The 12355-nt window shown below is 37.6% G+C and overlaps 1 pseudogene; it reads left to right on the top strand.

Moving 5' to 3' along the window:
- Positions 1–138: 138 nt before the first annotated feature.
- Positions 139–2874, top strand: LOC142607167 (G-type lectin S-receptor-like serine/threonine-protein kinase RLK1; annotated as a pseudogene).
- The last annotated feature ends 9481 nt before the right edge of the window (positions 2875–12355 follow it).

The raw sequence follows: 12355 nt of genomic DNA on the forward strand, positions 1-12355 counted from the left end.
ACATATGTCATAAATTTAAGTACATAATAAAACTTATAAAACAAACATTCGTTTATGAAAAATTCTACGCGGCATTAGGTTGATTAAATCCACCCACTGATTCATTACATTTTTTAGCAAAATTTTTAATAGAGCATTTTCCTTTTCCTTTTGCCTGACTTAGAACAGCAATCCCTCTTGTCGTCGTAAGCTATTCATGTATTCTTGTTGATTGAACCCAATTCACTCTGGCAGTCATGGATTTTGTTCTGCCTCACCTCCTTTTCTTACTAATTCTGTTACCAATTCTCTCTATTGCTCAAAATAATGGTAATGTTACCATTGGAAACTCTCTCACAGCCACCGACAACAGTACTCCATGGCTATCACCTTCAGGTGATTTTGCCTTTGGATTTCACCCTCTCAACCAGACAGATCTCTTCCTACTCTCCATTTGGTTTGCCAAAGTACCAGATAAAACCATAGTTTGGTAAGCTAATCCAGATAACCCTGCACCTAGGGGATCAAAAGTGGAGCTAACTGCTGACCATGGGCTAGTACTTACTGGTCCTCAAGGGGATGAGTTATGGAGATCTGATGGCATTATTGGTACTGTAGCCAATGGTGTTATGAGCAACACAGGCAACTTTGTGCTTCAATATAGCACCTTTAATAACCCATGGGAGAGCTTCCACTATCCCACAGATACTTTGTTGCCTTCACAAAATATGGGTATTGGAGGGATGCTTTCTTCTCGACAATCAGAGACACACTTTTCCAAAGGAAGGTTCCAACTACGGTTGATTGGTGATGGAAATCTTGTGCTCAATACCATAAACTTGCCCACGAATAATCCTAATGAAAATTATTATACAAAGTCTGGTAAACAACTGGTCTTTAACCAGTCAGGCGATATTTACATTCTGAGAGATGACAACCAAAAACTTTCTCTAAGACAGGTAAAGCTAGAGGCAGCTGCCGAATTCTATTTTAGAGCCACTCTCAACTTTGATGGAGTTTTCACGCTATATTCTTACCCAAAGAATTCCAATGCCAATGGAAGCTGGACTCCGATCTGGTCTGTGCCAGATAATATCTGTCTTGAAAATAATGTATTGACGGGTAGTGGCACTTGTGGGTATAACAGTATCTGCACTCTTGGATCAGATCAACGGCCACTCTGTACATGCCCCAAGGGATACTCCTTACTTGACCCAAATGACCAGTATGGCAGCTGCAAGCCAGACTTCATTCAAGGCTGTGAAGAAGACAAGCTAAGTCCTGGAAAAGATCTATACTCATTTCAAGTGCTAACAAATACATATTTTATATCATCATCAAACTATGCAATCTTGAAGCCGTATACTGAAGATCAATGCAGCAAGTCTTGCATGGAAGATTGCATGTGTGCTGTTGCCGTTTTTAAAGATGGTGATAGTTGTTACAAGAAGAAGCTACCTCTCTCTAATGGGAGAGTGGACAACAGCGTTACTGGCGGGAAGGCTTATATGAAAATCAGAAACAATACTTCCATCACACTTCCGAATCACTGCTTGCCAATTCCAGAAACAAAGAAGAAGAATCATGACAATTTGATCCTCTTGTGGTCAGTGCTTTTCGCTGGGTCTTTGTTTGTTAACATTATATTGATTGTTGCAATTTGTGTGGGTGCTTTTTTCTTTTACCATAAGAAGCTCAAAAGACCTACAAGAAATTTTAATGCTATGGAGGTGAATTTACGACGTTTTACTTACCAAGAACTTGTAGAAGCAACAGATGGTTTCAAGGAAGAATTGGGAAAGGGAGCTTTTGGTGTTGTTTACAAAGGAACTGTAGAAATGGGTTCTACTGTCCCTGTGGCAGTTAAGAAGTTACATAGTTCGCTTCAAGATTATGAGAGAGAGTTCAAGACTGAAGTGAATATGATTGGTCAAACACATCACAAGAATCTTGTTTGTCAACTGGGATTTTGTGATGAAGGACTACACCGATTACTGGTATATGAGTTCTTGAGCAATGGCACTTTGGCAAGTTTTCTTTTTGGAGACTTGAAACCTAGTTGGAATCAAAGAATACAAATTGCAGTTGGGATTGCGAGAGGAGTATTGTACTTACATGAAGAATGCAACACCCAAATTATCCATTGTGATATAAAGCCTCAGAACATACTTCTTGATGACAATTACAATGCACGAATTTCTGACTTTGGATTGGCAAAACTCTTGATAATGAACCAAAGCAAAACTCATACTAACATCAGAGGAACAAAAGGGTATGTTGCACCCGAATGGTTTAGGAACATGCCAATCACACCCAAAGTAGATGTTTATAGCTATGGTGTCGTGCTACTAGAGATAATTTGCTGCCGAAAAAGCGTAAATATGGAGACAATTGAGGAAGAAAAAGCAATTTTGATTGATTGGGCTTATGACTGCTATAGGGAAGGAGCACTAAATGCTCTAGTTGAATATAACGTGGAGGAATTGGATGACAAAGAGAAGCTGGAGAGGTATGTGATGGTTGCCATTTGGTGTATTCAAGAAGATCCATCTCTTAGACCTACCATGAGGAGGGTTACGCAGATGCTTGAGGGTGTTGTTGAAGTTCTCGTTCCACCTTGCCCGTTTCTGTTTAGTAGGGCAGGTTAATCCAGCATTAAAGATTTACAATAACTATGTCTGTCTTAGTCTTTGTTCTCTATTGCAATATGCCATCAGATCTTTTGGTTGTAGTTAAATATGTTTTTTGGTCTGTTTTATAACGATCTTTGTTAATTGGTTAAATTAATGTACTCTTGGGTGGATGAGGGCCGTAAAGATAGATGTAGCTGTAGAAGTTTGTTACGTTAACAAATAAAATTCCTACGGATTTTTTTTTTTTTTAACTATAAAGCATAGATTTGCTAAACAGTGTGGTCTGGTTTTTTTTTTTTAATTTTATTTTATTGAGTTTCTATGAGTTTGCTGTTTCTTGTCCTGTGAGATTTTGATTTTCCGTTTCACTGTGTTCTTTTTATTTCTTTTGTGTTTGTGCATACAGGAAATTTATTTGCTGATCAAACAGTGTAAGAAATATGTAAAGTTGAATTTATTCAACCATGTGTTGGCTTTATTCCATGTCAAATTTGCTTGTAATTTTAGCAATTAAATACCCTGTATATAGGTGGGATTAATGTAAGGGTTATGTGTGAGAGAGTGTGAAGAAATTTAAGTGTGTGTGCATTTAGAGGTTTCTCACGACTAGATCTCGCGAGTGACTCACGACTGGCAACTCATCAAAATGCCACACGTGTGAAGCATGTAGGAAGCTGAAATGTCACGATAGCTGGAGCACTACAGGACAAAAGTATAGTCTAGCCTGATAGTTATCTCGCGACTCAAACTCGTGACTTGTTCCAATCACAAGACTGAGTCGCCAAAATGCCCTATTTTTGCAGAAAAATGTCTTTTCACATTTCTCACATACCCTACTATAAATACTCTTATACCCACGAAATGTAAAGAGCTTCTAGAGAAAATTTTGAAAGAGAAACCCTAGAGAAAACCAAGATTGAGTCATCCACAATCTTAGACTTTTGATACTCCAAATTCCTCCACTCTCACCCTCTCCATTGACATATCTTTGAGAGGTTCATTAGCCAAATCCTAATCGCACGATACCCATATCAGTGAGGAGGTATTTTGGTACTTGGGAAGCAGTTCAGAGATGACCAATTTATTTGGTTAATGCAATGGACTTATTGCGCGATCCGAAAAGCTAAAGAAGACACAGCTAGGCATAACCTTGTTGAAGTAAGAAGCTTGGAGGGCTTAGGTGCATTGGGTAGATTAGACTTGGAAGGTCTATTACTATTCATGTATCCCAACTTTATTTTTTAGTGGATCATTTCACCGCTTGGAGGGCGGCGAAGAAGTTTTTCGTCCTTTTCTTCGGTATCCTCTTCGATAGCACGTACCGGTGTTATCTTTGTGTTTGCATCTCTCTAACCCTTACTCTTACCTTTTAATTGTTGTTGTGTTGTGATTAATTATGGTGTAGAGTTGTTTATTTGTTTGGGTTTTTGCTTGTACCCATTATTCCGCACATCTATTGTTTAGGTATAAGCTTGTGTTGGTTTAATTTGAAATTGGGAGTCTAAACATTCACTAATGTTTTACACACCAAGTGAACTTTCAATTGGTATCAGAGCGGGTACACTTGTTGTGGTTTAAATACATTTGTGTGATTAGAGACCCCTTTTTAGGTATGGATGAAGCTATGGAAAATGCTATGTTGAATTGTGGTTTAAATGTTTATGATAATGACCCTATGAGTATGTTTTAAGATTGTCCCAACAATGAACTCCTAGAGTTATTAAAAACAAAGAAACATGCTAGAATGTTTGTTCACATGCTGAAATATTTTGAAAATAAGAATCATATCCTACACAATAGTCTATGTGAGTCAAACTCGTTGATTGAGAAGTATAAAAGAAGGAATAGAATATTGTGTGATAAGGTTGATGATCTTAAAAAGAAAATTCAATATAGTAAGAGAATGGAACAGGAAGATAATTTTCTTTTTAAAGGTCAAGAGTGCTTGTCTCATGCTTGCTTATTTGTGCACACCTCTTTAAAGATATTCAATTCTTGTTTATGGTATCTTAATAGTGGCTGCTCTCGTCATATGACAAGAGATAAATCATTGTTTAAGTCACTCAAAGAGAAAGTCGGTGACTATGTGACATTTGGCGATGGAAGCCATGCTCAAGTACTTGGGAAAGGAACTGTTGAGATATCGGGGGCTACCTCTATTGAAGGATGTTCTATACATCAAAGGACTTAAGGCAAATCTCTTGAGTATCACTCAAATATGTGATGAGGACTTCCTTGTTCAATTCTCAAAGAAGTGGTGTGTGATCATTAATGAAGAAGAGATTCAAGTATTAGAGGGAAATAGGACTACCGACAATTGCTACAGAGAAGTTCCTACACCAAAGATTTCTTATAGAAGTGCTCGTGTTGACATGTTGGAACTTTGGCATCAAAGATTTTGGCATGCAAACTTCAAGAAAGTGGCTAAAGTGTCCAAACTTGAAGCCTTTGTGGGGCTTCCAAAATTTGGGAAGGTGGAGAAAACCATTTGTGGTGCATATCAAATGGGAAAACAAACTAGGTCAAACCATCATAAGGTGAATGTGATCTCTGCCTCACTCTGTTTAGAGCTTTTCCATGTTGTTCTAATGGGGCCCACAAGAACCGAAAGCCTAGGAGGAAAACAGTAAATCATGGTCATTGTTGATGATTTCTCACGATACACTTAGGTGGAATTTCTTAGAGAGAAATCAGAAGCATGTGAGAAGATGGAGACTCTTTGCAAGAGACTTCAAAACGAGAAAGGGATTCCTATTGTCAAGATAAGGAGTGATCATGGCAAGGAGTTCAAGAATGCGAGATTTGAGTCCTTTTGTGAGAAGAATGGGATCATGAAAGAATATTCAGCTCCCAAAACTCCTCAACAAAATGGGGTGGTTAAGAGAAAGAATCGGGTGATTCAAGAGATGGCACGAGTCATGCAAGTTTTGAGGAGAAGTCGTGAACACCTCATGTCACATTGGTAATAGAATATTCTTCCGAGCGGGAACAAAGAAGACTGCATATGAAATTTGGAATGGAAAGAAGCCTAAAGTGAAGTACTTCTGAGTCTTCGGAAGCAAGTGTTACATTCTAAATGATCGGGAGAACCTTGGAAAATTCGATGCAAAAAGTGATGAAGGTATCTTCCTTGGTTATTCTACCACTAGCCAAGCATATAGAGTCTTCAACAAGAGAACAAAGACAGTGATGGAGTCCATTAATGTAGTGATTGATAATGCCATAACAAGAGTAGAAATTGATGATGATGGAGAAGGACCAAGCTCCAAAGAAACCACTGTTGAGGTTGAAGCCCAAGATGTTGAAGTGGAAGGATTTACACCAGAAAAGGAATCTATTCCCGTGAATACTAGAATGGAGACAAGGGAAATGTCTAGATCATCAAGTCCTCTCGCCCCTCCGGAAGTTCATCCTCCTATCTCCCGGAATGATGAAGCGTCCACCTCAAAGAAGCCATCTTCAAGAGTGGTTAAAAATCATCCGAAAAGTAGCATTATTGGGTCTCTAGATGAAGGTCTTCGTCTTAAGAAGGGAAGCACACTTCTTGCAAACCATGTAACTTATAATTGCTACCTTGCTCAATTTGAGCAAAAAAGGGTAGAAGAAGCCCTTCAAGATAAGAATTGGGTGGATTCAATGCATGAGCTTAATCAATTCGTGAGAAATGATGTATGGGAACTTGTTCCAAGACCCAATGATGCACATGTTATCGACACCAAATGGATCTTCAAAAATAAGACCGATAAGGACAGTGAGATAATTAGGAATAAGTCTCGTTTAGTGGCTCAAGTTTACACTCAAGTAGAAGGAGTAGACTTTGACGAATCCTTTGCTCTCGTAACTAAACTTGAGTCTATTCACATCCTTTTATTGATCGCATGTACTATGAATTTCAAACTCTACCAAATGGATGTGAAATGTGCATTTCTCAATGGATACCTTAATGAAGAAGTGTTTGTTGAGCAACTCAAAGGTTTCCAAGATCCTCACTTCCCAAATCATGTGTTGAAATTGAATAAGGCACTTTATGGCTTGAAACAAGCTCCTAGAGCTTGGTATGATCAGCTTACACATTACCTCATGGATAGAGGATTCAAAAGAGAATATGCCAACTAGACTCTATTTGTCAAGAACGATGAGAACTACCCCCTTATAGCTCAAGTATATGTTGATGACATAGTATTTGGAGCTACCATAGATGTTCATGCTATAGACTTCTCTAAAGAGATGAAGAAAAAATTTCAGATGAGTATGGTAGGGGACCTTACATACTGAAAGCTCAAATTTGTGAATACACAAGAGTTTGTTTAGACCCCAAATTAAAAAATTACAGCTAGATTGCTTTTACTCTAACTTATCTAAGTACGAAACAAGAGTAAATGAAGCGCAATGAACCGATGCTACTCTAGTGCATAAACATGAACAACAAACAATAAAAGTAAAGTACAAGAATAAGATAAGAGAGATGCAAACACAAGATAACACCAAAAAGTGTTATCAAAGAGGAAATCAAAGAATTCAGCGAAAACCCTTTCCACCGCCCTCCAAGCGGTAAATCATTCCACTAAACAATAAGTTGGGATACACAAATAGCAAGAGACCCTCCAAGCCTAACCTACCCAATGCACCTAAGCCCTCTAAGCTCCTACTCCAACAAGGCTTCTCGGAACCATGTCTTATCTAGCTTTCCAGATCCTGCAATGCGCCTGACTGCATCCGCCAAGCCTCACAAGTTTCTTTTGACAAATCCCCAAAACTTCCCAAGCTCCAAAACACTCTTTACACTCTGAAAATGTGTGGATTGTGTTTGGGTACAAATCTTCTCTCAAGGTATGATAATGGGAGAGGGAAGGAGAAGAGGCGCTACTCACTAAGGATGAGTAGCTCTCTCTCTAGAAGATAGGTGTGTGTGTGTGTTGTAGAAAATCTATCTAGGGTTTTTCTCTCAAAATGGTCTCCTTTACTTTTGTGGATAATGAGGGTATATATAGTATGGGTGAAGAGTAAGAAAGTCACACTTAAAAATTCTCCAAGCAGAGAGTTTCGCAGGTATCTTGCAGGAAGACCTTACCCGCGAGACACTCGCGAAATCCTACAAGCTGGCATGACTTTTCAGCTTTCAGCATGTGCTTCTCATATGGCTCTTTCGCAGGTTAGCTTCTCGTGAAATCTATTTGTTCTTCAATTCATGCTCGATTCTTCATTAACTTAATACTAAACCCAATACAATAAAATCTCACACAATACAAGAAACAAAATTAAAGAAAATACAACACTTTTTGTCATAGAATAAAGCCAACATAAAACATAGTTGTAAATCACAACTTTACAATCTCCCTCTTTGGCTATTCTGTGACAAAACATCCTATAACATACTTTAGATTTAAACATGAGTTTGGGAACAATGGCAAAACTACTCACACCTAAATCTAAAACCTGTGATGAACTTGGAACATATATACCTGTAACTAGAAACACTTGAACAAAATGCATTAGATCCTCAAGCTAAAGCAAGTAATAAAAGGACAAGTATAATGTAACAAGTAAATTGCGATCAAGTAAACATGATGTGAAACATATGAGCAACTTTATCATACACCAAAACAGTCATATAGAAATGACTACAATGATCACATAGCAAAGCAAATGATCATCCGAACATGCAACCAATAAAACACAATGACATAAGGATGTATGCATGTCCAACACATAACCAATGCAAAACACAAAAGGTATTTGCATCAAGGATACAAAATCCAACAAGGGCATAAGTGTGTTTTAACACATAAACACGATACAATGAGAGCAACAAAGCATAGATACTAAGAGTAACTCAAAGCACCATAAAGCAATGAGAAAACAAGCATAAAGTAAAGCAAACAAAACAAAGTTTTCTCAATAAAAAAAATGTCTTCTCCCCCTTGTTATATGCATCTCCCCTTATGGCTTTCTCCCCCTAAGAATGTGCACATAAATCATATAGAAATGACGATATACTCCGGTATACTCTCCCCTTTTTTATCACAAATAGACAAAAGAATAAAAAGGAAGGAAGGAAAGAAAAGAAGATATAAACAAGGATAAGATGCATGAGGGGTGCAAGATGAATGAGAAAATGAAGCTCTAACAAAAGATAAAACAACAGCAAGTTTTTTATACTTTTCAACCAATTTGTTGGATTCATTGAGCTTAGCAATCAAATCATCCTTTTCACAAATAAACTTATTCAAATTCTCATGAAACTTCTTAACCTTTTTCTTCATGAGTTTGACATTTGGAATATTAACAACAACCATAGATTCATGTAACATGGCATTACAATCATGAGGATAAACACTCATAGAGGCATTTTCACAAACACATGGCATGTTAAAATCAACAACATCCATAGAAGCATACAAAACATTATCCATGGCAAAAAACGCAAGGGGTCAAGGATCACACTTAGGTAATTAAACCAATATAAGTGTACCCACTCTAATACCAATTGAAAGCTCGGATTTGTGTGAATACACAAGAGCTTGTTTAGACCCCAAATTAAAAAATTACGGCTAGATTGCTTTTACTCTAACTTATCTAAGTGCGGAACAAGAGTAAATGAGGCACAACGAACCGATGCTATTTTAGTGCATAAACATGAATAACAAACAATAAAAATAATGCACAAGAATAAGGGAAGAGAGATGCAAACACAAGATAATACTGAGACGTGTTATCGAAGAGGAAATCGAAGAACTTGGCAAAAAATCTCTCTGCCGCCCTCCAAGTGGTAAATCGATCCACTAGACAATAAATTATGATACATAAATAACAAGAGACCCTCCAAGCCTAATCTACCCAATGCACCTAAGCCCTCCAAGCTCCTACTCCAACAAAGCTTCTCAGAACCGTGTCTTGTCTAGCTTTCTGGATCCTACAATGCACCCAATTGCATCTGCCAAACCTTACAAATCTCCTCTCAATGTATGACAATGGGAGAGGGAAGGAGAAGAGGCTACAATGATTTCTCACTAAGTATGAGTAACTCTCTCTCTAAAAGATGGGTGTGTGTGTTGTAGAAAACATATCTAGGGTTTTTCTCTCAAAAAGGCCTCCTTTACTTTTGTGGGTAATGAGGGTATATATAGTATGGGTGAATGGTAAGAAAATCACACTTAAAAATCCTCTAAGCAAAGAGTTTTGCAGGTATCTCACAGGAAGGCCTTACGTGCGAGACACTCATGAAATCCTCCAGGCTGGCATGACTCTTCAGCTTCCAACATGTGCTTCTCACATGGCCCTTTCGTGGGTTAGCTTCTCGTAAGCTTCTCGCAAAATCCACTTGTTCTTCAATTCATGCTTGATTCTTCACCAACTTAATACTAAACCCAATACAATAAAATCCCACATAATACAAGGAACAAAATTAAAGTAAATACAACATTTTTTGTCATGGAATAAAGCCAACATAAAACATAGTTATAAATCACAACTTTACACGTACTTCTTGGGTCTTCAAGTGAAACAAAGGAAGGATGGTATATTCATCTCTCAAGAAAAATATGCTCGAAATCTTGTCAAAAAATTTGGACTAGACTCCAAAAAGCATGCCACCACTCCCATGAGTTCATCCACTAAGCTTAGTATTGATTCTTCTGTAGTAGAAGTGAGTCCAACTTTGTATAGGAGCATCATTGGAAGTCTTCTATATCTCATGGCAAGCAGGCCGGACATTGCATTTAGTGTGGGAGTTTGTGCTCGTTATCAAGCAACCCTGAAGGAATCTCACTTGACAACTGTGAAGAGAATAATACGCTATATTAATGGCACTCCTGATTATGGTCTATGGTACTCAAAAGACTCCAATGATTGCCTAGCCAGTTATTCGGATGTGGATTGGGCAAGAAGTGTTAATGACCGAAAGAGCACTTCGGGGGGATGTTTCTATCTCAAAAACAATCTTGTATCATTGATGAGCAAGAAACAGGACTCAGTGTCTCTATCTACAATTGAAGTCGAGTACATAGCTGCTAGAAGTTGTTGTACTCAACTTCTTTGGATGAAGAAACTTCTTTATGACTATGGAATTCCACAAGAAACAATGTGTGTGTTTTGTGACAACACCAGTTCTATAAATCTTTCCAAGAATCCTATTCAGCATTCAAAGTCCAAGCACATAGCAATTCGCTATCACTTCGTTCGTGATTTGGTGGAAGATAAAATCGTGTGTCTCAAATTCATCTAGACGGACAATCAAAAGGCGGACATCTTCACCAAACCTCTCGATGGTCCACGGTTCAAATCGCTTCGTAAGACCATCGATGTCAGTACCATTCCTTGAATCTCATATGTGTTGTGTGTTTTACATATCTATCTTGATTTGGTCTCACTTGAGTAAAGCACACACTATTTTGATGGTAACATGCTCTCATATTTTTTTACTGCTTTTTTTTTTTTTTTGCTATTTTTAATAGCTTTGAATTTTTATTTCTTTTTTATCAACCTTTACTTCCTTTGTGTAAAAAAAAAAACAAAAACACATAAAAAGTAGAAATCCAAAAAGTTCGATCGACATTGTTGTGTTTTGTCGCACACATGTTTTGCCTTGTACTTTCGTACAAATGGCTTGGTGCATTTACGAGTGTAGCTTGTTCTGTATACACTCATATCATTATGGGAAAAATCTTGAAATCTATGTGATTGTTGTAATTAGATCTTCAAACTTGTCATGAATGATTAGCAAATGGTTTTGTTGATCTTGAGACATGCATAGACTTGTGCCTATATATCTTCCCACTCTTTTATATTTTTGCTCTATAGCTCAACAAATGTCAAATCCCAAAAAGAGATAATGAGCTGCAAAAGCCGTCACATATACTAGTATTTGACTAGAAAAAAGGGAAAGTAGCTTGTATTAGAATGTATGGTGCCCAAAGAACCAAAGGCTTAATCATCAAATTGAAATATTAAAACTTTCAGGCATCAATCTCAAAATGAGATGTAATGAATTGTAAGAAGCCAAATGAAATACTTCAATGTTATGCAATCAAGTGTTGCAGGAGGTCATATATGCATATATCTATAATTGAGATTGGTCACTTTTCCTAGTGCTAATTGTGTATGTCTTGGTTGAATTGATCATTGAAACTTCACATTAAACTAAGGACTATCTCATATTTGATGCTCCCACACATCACACATGTCTACGTTCAATGAATACTTTATTCATTTGTGTGATTGTACTTGATTAAATAAGTTGTACTTACTTCAATCATATGTTGAGCAAACACAAAAAGATTTTTTAGTGTTTTAGTTGTTTTTTTGAAAATATTTTTGTTTTGAAAAATTTCAATAATTCCAAAATTTTTACAACTCTGTTTTGGCAACTCACTCACGAGTCAAGCCAATCGCAAGACCCTAGTCGTGAGCTTACTCAGAAGCTTTTGCGACTCTTTGGCGAGTCAATCCCCCAGTCTCGAAAAATACTTAGAAAAATTTCAAAATTTCTGGGTTTTTAATCTTTTCGCGACTCAACTTGGCGACTTGTTCGCGAGTGGAAGCTCCAGTCACGAGTTTACTCAGAAGGTTTGGCGACTCCCTTCATGACTTGTTCACGAGTGGGCTTCCCACTCGTGAAAAACACTTAGACAAACTCACGAGTGGGCTTCCCAATCGCGAAAAATACTTAGACAAACTTTTCAAAATTTTGTCAAGGGTTTTTGGCGACTCATTTTGGCGACTTGCTCTCGAGTCATTCCAATCGC

This window comes from Castanea sativa, chromosome 8, assembly GCF_040712315.1.
Source record: "Castanea sativa cultivar Marrone di Chiusa Pesio chromosome 8, ASM4071231v1".
NCBI lineage: Eukaryota > Viridiplantae > Streptophyta > Magnoliopsida > Fagales > Fagaceae > Castanea > Castanea sativa.